This window comes from Eubalaena glacialis, chromosome 7, assembly GCF_028564815.1.
Source record: "Eubalaena glacialis isolate mEubGla1 chromosome 7, mEubGla1.1.hap2.+ XY, whole genome shotgun sequence".
NCBI lineage: Eukaryota > Metazoa > Chordata > Mammalia > Artiodactyla > Balaenidae > Eubalaena > Eubalaena glacialis.
This window is the reverse complement of record NC_083722.1, coordinates 55,078,138-55,089,924: the sequence shown is the minus strand read 5'-3', so window position 1 is coordinate 55,089,924 and position 11,787 is coordinate 55,078,138.

Genomic DNA, 11,787 nt, shown 5'->3' with positions numbered 1-11,787 from the left:
AGTTCTGCACTAGGATGCGAAAAGTACAAGTAGGACGGCCTGTGTGTTTGGGCCTTTGTGAGCAATGCAGCGTTGGGAACACCTAGGTGCCGAGTCATGGGCAGTGAAGGCCTTCTTTGGTTAAATCTCTAGATTGTTGCAAGTGGAAACAACTCAAGTATCTCCTTTCTAAAGAACCTGGAGGTACAAGATAGAGAAGGAAACATCAGGGTCAAAGCTCTGTGGGCCCTTTTCAAAATAAGGCTTGAAGGGAAACTTTGTTTTCCTCATTGGGAGTAAGAGAGTTGCGGGTTCCATTCTCCCTGAGAAACACTGTAGTTGCACATGTTCCCTTCATAGCACAATTGCCTTTGTGATGCCAAGTGTGTTTTTAGGAAAGGAACTTGGAGGTTGCCATTCTTTGGTAGGTGCTCATCCTTCAGTAATCTTCAGTGAATTGGCGACCCCTTTGAACACTAGCCTCATGCTAGTCTACCTCTTATATCATGCCACAGATTGGCTTGCAAGTGAATCCATGTAGCGTTGTTCAGTGTGGTTCTTGAGCTCTAGGAAGCATTCCAGGTCTCAGTACTGTCGGATCTGCACTAGGATGAGAAACTTTCAAGAGGACGGCTTGTGTGTTAGGGGAGTTCTGAGCAGTGCAGCGTTGGGAACAGCTAGATGCCGAGTCATGGGAAGTGAAGGGCTTCTTTTGATAAACCTCTAGAATGTTGTAAGTTGAAACAACTCAAGTATCTCCTTTCTAAAGCACCTGGAGGTACAAAATAGAGAAGGAAACAGCAGAGTCAAAGCTTTGTGGGCTCTTTTGTAAATAAGGCCTGAAAGGAAACTTTATTTTCATCATTGGGTTTTAGAGAGTTGTGGGCTCAATTCTCCCTGAGAACCACTGTAGTTGCACATGTTCCCTTCAAGGCACAATTGCCTTTGTGATGACAAGTGAGTTTCTAGGAAAGGAACTTGGAGGTTGCCATTCTTTGCTAGGTGCTCATCCTTCAGTAATCTTCAGTGAATTGGAGAACCCGTTGACCACTAGCCTCAAGCTAACGTTCTTCTTGGATCCTGCCACAGATTGGCATGTAGCAGAATCCATGTAGAGTTATTCAGTGTGGTTCTTGAGCTCTAGGAAGCATTCCATGTCTCTTAGTACTGGCGGTCTGCACTAGGATACGAAAAGAACAAGAATGACTGCCTCTGTGTTCGAGCCTTTGTGAGCAAAGCAGCGTTAGGAACAGCTAGATGCCGAGTCATGGGCAGTGAAGGGCTTCGTTGGTTAAACCTCTAGATTGTTGCATGTGGAAAGAGCTCAAGTATCTCCTTTCTAAAGCACCAGGAGGTACAAAATAGAGAAAGAAACAGCAGGGTCAATGCTCTGCGGGCTCATTGGAAAATAAGGCTTGAAGGGAGACTTTATTTTCCTCATTGGGATTTACAGAGTTGCGGGCTCCATTCTCCCTGAGAAACACTGCAGTTGCACATGTTCCCTTCATAGCACAATTGCCTTTGTGATGCCAAGTGTGTTTCTAGGAAAGGAACTTGGAGGTTGCCATTCTTTGGTAGGTGCTCATCCTTCAGTAATCTTCAGTGAATTGGCGACCCCTTTGAACACTAGCCTCATGCTAGTCTACCTCTTATATCATGCCACAGATTGGCTTGCAAGTGAATCCATGTAGCGTTGTTCAGTGTGGTTCTTGAGCTCTAGGAAGCATTCCAGGTCTCAGTACTGTCGGATCTGCACTAGGATGAGAAACTTTCAAGAGGACGGCTTGTGTGCTAGGGGAGTTCTGAGCAGTGCAGTGTTGGGGACAGCTAGATGCCGACTCATGGGCAGTGAAGGACTTGTTTGGTTAAACCTCTAGATTGTTGCAAGTGGAAACAACTCACGTATCTCCTTTCTAAAGCACCTGGAGGTACAAAATAGAGAAAGAAACAGCAGGGTCAATGCTCTGCGGGCCCTTTGGAAAATAAGGCTTGAAGGGAGACGTTATTTTCCTCATTAGGATTTAGAGAGTTGCGGGCTCAATTCTCCCTGAGAAACACTGCAGTTGCACATGTTCCCTTCATAGCACAATTGCCTTTGTGATGCCAAGTGTGTTTCTAGGAAAGGAACTTGGAGGTTGCCATTCTTTGGTAGGTGCTCATCCTTCAGTAATCTTCAGTCAATTGGCAACCCCTTTGAACACTAGCCTCATGCTAGTCTACCTCTTATATCATGCCACAGATTGGCTTGCAAGTGAATCCATGTAGCGTTGTTCAGTGTGGTTCTTGAGCTCTAGGAAGCATTCCAGGTCTCAGTACTGTCGGATCTGCACTAGGATGAGAAACTTTCAAGAGGACGGCTTGTGTGTTTGGGGAGTTCTGAGCAGTGCAGTGTTGGGAACACCTAGATGCCGAGTCATGGGCAGTGAAGGCCTTCTTTGGTTAAACCTCTAGATTGTTGCAAGTGGAAACAACTCAAGTATCTCCTTTCTAAAGCACCTGGAGGTACAAATTAGAGAAGGAAACATCAGGGTCAAAGCTCTGTGGGCCCTGTGGAAAATAAGGCTTGAAGGGAAACTTTGTTTTCCTCATTGGGAGTAAGAGAGTTGCGGGCTCAATTCTCCCTGAGAAACACTGTAGTTGCACATGTTCCCTTCATAGCACAATTGCCTTTGTGATGCCAAGTGTGTTTCTAGGAAAGAAACTTGGAGGTTGCCATTCTTTGGTAGGTGCTCATCCTTCAGTAATCTTCAGTGAATTGGCGACCCCTTTGAACACTAGCCTCATGCTAGTCTACCTCTTATATCATGCCACAGATTGGCTTGCAAGTGAATCCATGTAGCGTTGTTCAGTGTGGTTCTTGAGCTCTAGGAAGCATTCCAGGTCTCAGTACTGTCGGATCTGCACTAGGATGAGAAACTTTCAAGAGGACGGCTTGTGTGTTAGGGGAGTTCTGAGCAGTGCAGCGTTGGGAACAGCTAGATGCCGAGTCATGGGAAGTGAAGGGCTTCTTTTGATAAACCTCTAGAATGTTGTAAGTTGAAACAACTCAAGTATCTGCTTTCTAAAGCACCTGGAGGTACAAAATAGAGAAAGAAACAGCAGAGTCAAAGCTCTGTGGGCTCTTTTGTAAATAAGGCTTGAAAGGAAACTTTATTTTCATCATTGGGTTTTAGAGAGTTGTGGGCTCAATTCTCCCTGAGAACCACTGTAGTTGGACATGTTCCCTTCATAGCACAATTGCCTTTGTGATGACAAGTGAGTTTCTAGGAAAGGAACTTGGAGGTTGCCATTCTTTGCTAGGTGCTCATCCTTCAGTAATCTTCAGTGAATTGGAGAACTCGTTGACCACTAGCCTCAAGCTAACGTTCTTCTTGGATCCTGCCACAGATTGGCATGTAGCAGAATCCATGTAGAGTTATTCAGTGTGGTTCTTGAGCTCTAGGAAGCATTCCATGTCTCTTAGTACTGGCGGTCTGCACTAGGATACGAAAAGAACAAGAATGACTGCCGCTGTGTTCGAGCCTTTGTGAGCAAAGCAGCGTTAGGAACAGCTAGATGCCGAGTCATGGGCAGTGAAGGGCTTCGTTGGTTAAACCTCTAGATTGTTGCATGTGGAAACAGCTCAAGTATCTCCTTTCTAAAGCACCAGGAGGTACAAAATAGAGAAAGAAACAGCAGGGTCAATGCTCTGCGGGCTCATTGGAAAATAAGGCTTGAAGGGAGACTTTATTTTCCTCATTGGGATTTACAGAGTTGCGGGCTCCATTCTCCCTGAGAAACACTGCAGTTGCACATGTTCCCTTCATAGCACAATTGCCTTTGTGATGCCAAGTGTGTTTCTAGGAAAGGAACTTGGAGGTTGCCATTCTTTGGTAGGTGCTCATCCTTCAGTAATCTTCAGTGAATTGGCGATCCCTTTGAACACTAGCCTCATGCTAGTCTACCTCTTATATCATGCCACAGATTGGCTTGCAAGTGAATCCATGTAGCGTTGTTCAGTGTGGTTCTTGAGCTCTAGGAAGCATTCCAGGTCTCAGTACTGTCGGATCTGCACTAGGATGAGAAACTTTCAAGAGGACGGCTTGTGTGTTTGGGGAGTTCTGAGCAGTGCAGCGTTGGGGACAGCTAGATGCCGACTCATGGGCAGTGAAGGACTTGTTTGGTTAAACCTCTAGATTGTTGCAAGTGGAAACAACTCACGTATCTCCTTTCTAAAGCACCTGGAGGTACAAAATAGAGAAAGAAACAGCAGGGTCAATGCTCTGCGGGCCCTTTGGAAAATAAGGCTTGAAGGGAGACGTTATTTTCCTCATTAGGATTTAGAGAGTTGCGGGCTCAATTCTCCCTGAGAAACACTGTAGTTGCACATGTTCCCTTCATAGCACAATTGCCTTTGTGATGACAAGTGAGTTTCTAGGAAAGAAACTTGGAGGTAGCCATTCCTTGCTAGGTGCTCATCCTTCAGTAATCGTCAGTGAATTGGAGAACCCGTTTGACAGCTAGCCTCAAGCTAACGTTCCTCTTGTATCCTGCCACAGATTGGCATGCAGCAGAATCCATGGAGCGTTCTTCAGTGTGGTTCTTGAGCTGTAGGAAGCATTCCAGGTCTCTTAGTACTGGCAGTTCTGCACTAGGATGCGAAAAGTACAAGTAGGACGGCCTGTGTGTTTGGGCCTTTGTGAGCAATGCAGCGTTGGGAACACCTAGGTGCCGAGTCATGGGCAGTGAAGGCCTTCTTTGGTTAAACCTCTAGATTGTTGCAAGTGGAAACAACTCAAGTATCTCCTTTCTAAAGCACCTGGAGGTACAAAACAGAGAAGGAAACATCAGGGTCAAAGCTCTGTGGGCCCTTTTCAAAATAAGGCTTGAAGGGAAACTTTGTTTTCCTCATTGGGAGTAAGAGAGTTGCGGGCTCAATTCTCCCTGAGAAACACTGCAGTTGCACATGTTCCCTTCATAGCACAATTGCCTTTGTGATGCCAAGTGTGTTTCTAGGAAAGAAACTTGGAGGTTGCCATTCTTTGGTAGGTGCTCATCCTTCAGTAATCTTCAGTGAATTGGCGACCCCTTTGAACACTAGCCTCATGCTAGTCTACCTCTTATATCATGCCACAGATTGGCTTGCAAATGAATCCATGTAGCATTGTTCAGTGTGGTTCTTGAGCTCTAGGAAGCATTCCAGGTCTCAGTACTGTCGGATCTGCACTAGGATGAGAAACTTTCAAGAGGACGGCTTGTGTGTTAGGGGAGTTCTGAGCAGTGCAGCGTTGGGAACAGCTAGATGCCGAGTCATGGGAAGTGAAGGGCTTCTTTTGATAAACCTCTAGAATGTTGTAAGTTGAAACAACTCAAGTATCTCCTTTCTAAAGCACCTGGAGGTACAAAATAGAGAAAGAAACAGCAGAGTCAAGGCTCTGTGGGCTCTTTTGTAAATAAGGCTTGAAAGGAAACTTTATTTTCATCATTGGGTTTTAGAGAGTTGTGGGCTCAATTCTCCCTGAGAACCACTGTAGTTGCACATGTTCCCTTCATAGCACAATTGCCTTTGTGATGACAAGTGAGTTTCTAGGAAAGGAACTTGGAGGTTGCCATTCTTTGCTAGGTGCTCATCCTTCAGTAATCTTCAGTGAATTGGAGAACCCGTTGACCACTAGCCTCAAGCTAACGTTCTTCTTGGATCCTGCCACAGATTGGCATGTAGCAGAATCCATGTAGAGTTATTCAGTGTGGTTCTTGAGCTCTAGGAAGCATTCCATGTCTCTTAGTACTGGCGGTCTGCACTAGGATACGAAAAGAACAAGAATGACTGCCGCTGTGTTCGAGCCTTTGTGAGCAAAGCAGCGTTAGGAACAGCTAGATGCCGAGTCATGGGCAGTGAAGGGCTTCGTTGGTTAAACCTCTAGATTGTTGCATGTGGAAACAGCTCAAGTATCTCCTTTCTAAAGCACCAGGAGGTACAAAATAGAGAAAGAAACAGCAGGGTCAATGCTCTGCGGGCTCATTGGAAAATAAGGCTTGAAGGGAGACTTTATTTTCCTCATTGGGATTTACAGAGTTGCGGGCTCCATTCTCCCTGAGAAACACTGCAGTTGCACATGTTCCCTTCATAGCACAATTGCCTTTGTGATGCCAAGTGTGTTTCTAGGAAAGGAACTTGGAGGTTGCCATTCTTTGGTAGGTGCTCATCCTTCAGTAATCTTCAGTGAATTGGCGACCCCTTTGAACACTAGCCTCATGCTAGTCTACCTCTTATATCATGCCACAGATTGGCTTGCAAGTGAATCCATGTAGCGTTGTTCAGTGTGGTTCTTGAGCTCTAGGAACCATTCCAGGTCTCAGTACTGTCGGATCTGCACTAGGATGAGAAACTTTCAAGAGGACGGCTTGTGTGCTAGGGGAGTTCTGAGCAGTGCAGCGTTGGGGACAGCTAGATGCCGACTCATGGGCAGTGAAGGACTTGTTTGGTTAAACCTCTAGATTGTTGCAAGTGGAAACAACTCAGGTATCTCCTTTCTAAAGCACCTGGAGGTACAAAATAGAGAAAGAAACAGCAGGGTCAATGCTCTGCGGGCCCTTTGGAAAATAAGGCTTGAAGGGAGACGTTATTTTCCTCATTGGGATTTACAGAGTTGCGGGCTCCATTCTCCCTGAGAAACACTGCAGTTGCACATATTCCCTTCATAGCACAATTGCCTTTGTGATGCCAAGTGTGTTTCTAGGAAAGGAACTTGGAGGTTGCCATTCTTTGGTAGGTGCTCATCCTTCAGTAATCTTCAGTGAATTGGCGACCCCTTTGAACACTAGCCTCATGCTAGTCTACCTCTTATATCATGCCACAGATTGGCTTGCAAGTGAATCCATGTAGCGTTGTTCAGTGTGGTTCTTGAGCTCTAGGAAGCATTCCAGGTCTCAGTACTGTCAGATCTGCACTAGGATGAGAAACTTTCAAGAGGACGGCTTGTGTGTTTGGGGAGTTCTGAGCACTGCAGCGTTGGGGACAGCTAGATGCCGAGTCATGGGCAGTGAAGGACTTGTTTGGTTAAACCTCTAGATTGTTGCAAATGGAAACAACTCACGTATCTCCTTTCTAAAGCACCTGGAGGTACAAAATAGAGAAAGAAACAGCAGGGTCAATGCTCTGCGGGCCCTATGGAAAATAAGGCTTGAAGGGAGACGTTATTTTCCTCATTAGGATTTAGTGAGTTGCGGGCTCAATTCTCCCTGAGAAACACTGTAGTTGCACATGTTCCCTTCATAGCACAATTGCCTTTGTGATGACAAGTGAGTTTCTAGGAAAGAAACTTGGAGGTAGCCATTCTTTGCTAGGTGCTCATCCTTCAGTAATCGTCAGTGAATTGGAGAACCCGTTTGACAGCTAGCCTCAAGCTAACGTTCCTCTTGTATCCTGCCACAGATTGGCATGCAGCAGAATCCATGGAGCGTTCTTCAGTGTGGTTCTTGAGCTGTAGGAAGCATTCCAGGTCTCTTAGTACTGGCAGTTCTGCACTAGGATGCGAAAAGTACAAGTAGGACGGCCTGTGTGTTTGGGCCTTTGTGAGCAATGCAGCGTTGGGAACACCTAGGTGCCGAGTCATGGGCAGTGAAGGCCTTCTTTGGTTAAACCTCTAGATTGTTGCAAGTGGAAACAACTCAAGTATCTCCTTTCTAAAGCACCTGGAGGTACAAGATAGAGAAGGAAACATCAGGGTGAAAGCTCTGTGGGCCCTTTTCAAAATAAGGCTTGAAGGGAAACTTTGTTTTCCTCATTGGGAGTAAGAGAGTTGCGGGCTCCATTCTCCCTGAGAAACACTGTAGTTACACATGCTCCCTTCATAGCACAATTGCCTTTGTGATGCCAAGTGTGTTTCTAGGAAAGAAACTTGGAGGTTGCCATTCTTTGGTAGGTGCTCATCCTTCAGTAATCTTCAGTGAATTGGCGACCCCTTTGAACACTAGCCTCATGCTAGTCTACCTCTTATATCATGCCACAGATTGGCTTGCAAGTGAATCCATGTAGCGTTGTTCAGTGTGGTTCTTGAGCTCTAGGAAGCATTCCAGGTCTCAGTACTGTCGGATCTGCACTAGGATGAGAAACTTTCAAGAGGACGGCTTGTGTGTTAGGGGAGTTCTGAGCAGTGCAGCGTTGGGAACAGCTAGATGCCGAGTCATGGGAAGTGAAGGGCTTCTTTTGATAAACCTCTAGAATGTTGTAAGTTGAAACAACTCAAGTATCTCCTTTCTAAAGGACCTGGAGGTACAAAATAGAGAAAGAAACAGCAGAGTCAAAGCTCTGTGGGCTCTTTTGTAAATAAGGCTTGAAAGGAAACTTTATTTTCATCATTGGGTTTTAGAGAGTTGTGGGCTCAATTCTCCCTGAGAACCACTGTAGTTGCACATGTTCCCTTCATAGCACAATTGCCTTTGTGATGACAAGTGAGTTTCTAGGAAAGGAACTTGGAGGTTGCCATTCTTTGCTAGGTGCTCATCCTTCAGTAATCTTCAGTGAATTGGAGAACCCGTTGACCACTAGCCTCAAGCTTACGTTCTTCTTGGATCCTGCCACAGATTGGCGTGTAGCAGAATCCATGTAGAGTTATTCAGTGTGGTTCTTGAGCTCTAGGAAGCATTCCATGTCTCTTAGTACTGGCGGTCTGCACTAGGATACGAAAAGAACAAGAATGACTGCCGCTGTGTTCGAGCCTTTGTGAGCAAAGCAGCGTTAGGAACAGCTAGATGCCGAGTCATGGGCAGTGAAGGACTTGTTTGGTTAAACCTCTAGATTGTTGCAAGTGGAAACAACTCACGTATCTCCTTTCTAAAGCACCTGGAGGTACAAAATAGAGAAAGAAACAGCAGGGTCAATGCTCTGCGGGCCCTTTGGAAAATAAGGCTTGAAGGGAGACGTTATTTTCCTCATTAGGATTTAGAGAGTTGCGGGCTCAATTCTCCCTGAGAAACACTGCAGTTGCACATGTTCCCTTCATAGCACAATTGCCTTTGTGATGCCAAGTGTGTTTCTAGGAAAGGAACTTGGAGGTTGCCATTCTTTGGTAGGTGCTCATCCTTCAGTAATCTTCAGTGAATTGGCGACCCCTTTGAACACTAGCCTCATGCTAGTCTACCTCTTATATCATGCCACAGATTGGCTTGCAAGTGAATCCATGTAGCGTTGTTCAGTGTGGTTCTTGAGCTCTAGGAAGCATTCCAGGTCTCAGTACTGTCGGATCTGCACTAGGATGAGAAACTTTCAAGAGGACGGCTTGTGTGTTTGGGGAGTTCTGAGCAGTGCAGTGTTGGGGACAGCTAGATGCCGACTCATAGGCAGTGAAGGACTTCTTTGGTTAAACCTCTAGATTGTTGCAAGTGGAAACAACTCACGTATCTCCTTTCTAAAGCACCTGGAGGTACAAAATAGAGAAAGAAACAGCAGGGTCAATGCTCTGCGGGCCCTTTGGAAAATAAGGCTTGAAGGGAGACGTTAGTTTCCTCATTAGGATTTAGTGAGTTGCGGGCTCAATTCTCCCTGAGAAACACTGTAGTTGCACATGTTCCCTTCATAGCAGAATTGCCTTTGTGATGACAAGTGAGTTTCTAGGAAAGAAACTTGGAGGTAGCCATTCTTTGCTAGGTGCTCATCCTTCAGTAATCGTCAGTGAATTGGAGAACCCGTTTGACAGCTAGCCTCAAGCTAACGTTCCTCTTGTATCCTGCCACAGATTGGCATGCAGCAGAATCCATGGAGCGTTCTTCAGTGTGGTTCTTGAGCTGTAGGAAGCATTCCAGGTCTCTTAGTACTGGCAGTTCTGCACTAGGATGCGAAAAGTACAAATAGGACGGCCTGTGTGTTTGGGCCTTTGTGAGCAATGCAGCGTTGGGAACACCTAGATGCCGAGTCATGGGCAGTGAATGCCTTCTTTGGTTAAACCTCTAGATTGTTGCAAGTGGAAACAACTCAAGTATCTCCTTTCTAAAGCACCTGGAGGTACAAGATAGAGAAGGAAACATCAGGGTCAAAGCTCTGTGGGCCCTTTTTAAAATAAGGCTTGAAGGGAAACTTTGTTTTCCTCATTGGGAGTAAGAGAGTTGCGGGTTCCATTCTCCCTGAGAAACACTGTAGTTGCACATGTTCCCTTCATAGCACAATTGCCTTTGTGATGCCAAGTGTGTTTCTAGGAAAGGGACTTGGAGGTTGCCATTCTTTGGTAGGTGCTCATCCTTCAGTAATCTTCAGTGAATTGGCGACCCCTTTGAACACTAGCCTCATGCTAGTCTACCTCTTATATCATGCCACAGATTGGCTTGCAAGTGAATCCATGTAGCGTTGTTCAGTGTGGTTCTTGAGCTCTAGGAAGAATTCCAGGTCTCAGTACTGTCGGATCTGCACTAGGATGAGAAACTTTCAAGAGGACGGCTTGTGTGTTAGGGGAGTTCTGAGCAGTGCAGCGTTGGGAACAGCTAGATGCCGAGTCATGGGAAGTGAAGGGCTTCTTTTGATAAACCTCTAGAATGTTGTAAGTTGAAACAATTCAAGTATCTCCTTTCTAAAGCACCTGGAGGTACAAAATAGAGAAAGAAACAGCAGAGTCAAAGCTCTGTGGGCTCTTTTGTAAATAAGGCTTGAAAGGAAACTTTATTTTCATCATTGGGTTTTAGAGAGTTGTGGGCTCAATTCTCCCTGAGAACCACTGTAGTTGCACATGTTCCCTTCATAGCACAATTGCCTTTGTGATGACAAGTGAGTTTCTAGGAAAGGAACTTGGAGGTTGCCATTCTTTGCTAGGTGCTCATCCTTCAGTAATCTTCAGTGAATTGGAGAACCCGTTGACCACTAGCCTCAAGCTAACGTTCTTCTTGGATCCTGACACAGATTGGCATGTAGCAGAATCCATGTAGAGTTATTCAGTGTGGTTCTTGAGCTCTAGGAAGCATTCCATGTCTCTTAGTACTGGCGGTCTGCACTAGGATACGAAAAGAACAAGAATGACTGCCGCTGTGTTCGAGCCTTTGTGAGCAAAGCAGCGTTAGGAACAGCTAGATGCCGAGTCATGGGCAGTGAAGGGCTTCGTTGGTTAAACCTCTAGATTGTTGCATGTGGAAACAGCTCAAGTATCTCCTTTCTAAAGCACCAGGAGGTACAAAATAGAGAAAGAAACAGCAGGGTCAATGCTCTGCGGGCTCATTGGAAAATAAGGCTTGAAGGGAGACTTTATTTTCCTCATTGGGATTTACAGAGTTGCGGGCTCCATTCTCCCTGAGAAACACTGCAGTTGCACATGTTCCCTTCATAGCACAATTGCCTTTGTGATGCCAAGTGTGTTTCTAGGAAAGGAACTTGGAGGTTGCCATTCTTTGGTAGGTGCTCATCCTTCAGTAATCTTCAGTGAATTGGCGACCCCTTTGAACACTAGCCTCATGCTAGTCTACCTCTTATATTATGCCACAGATTGGCTTGCAAGTGAATCCATGTAGCGTTGTTCAGTGTGGTTCTTGAGCTCTAGGAAGCATTCCAGGTCTCAGTACTGTCGGATCTGCACTAGGATGAGAAACTTTCAAGAGGACGGCTTGTGTGTTTGGGGAGTTCTGAGCATTGCAGCGTTGGGGACAGCTAGATGCCGACTCATGGGCAGTGAAGGACTTGTTTTGGTTAAACCTCTAGATTGTTGCAAGTGGAAACAACTCACGTATCTCCTTTCTAAAGCACCTGGAGGTACAAAATAGAGAAAGAAACAGCAGGGTCAATGCTCTGCGGGCCCCTTGGAAAATAAGGCTTGAAGGGAGACGTTATTTTCCTCATTAGGATTTAGAGAG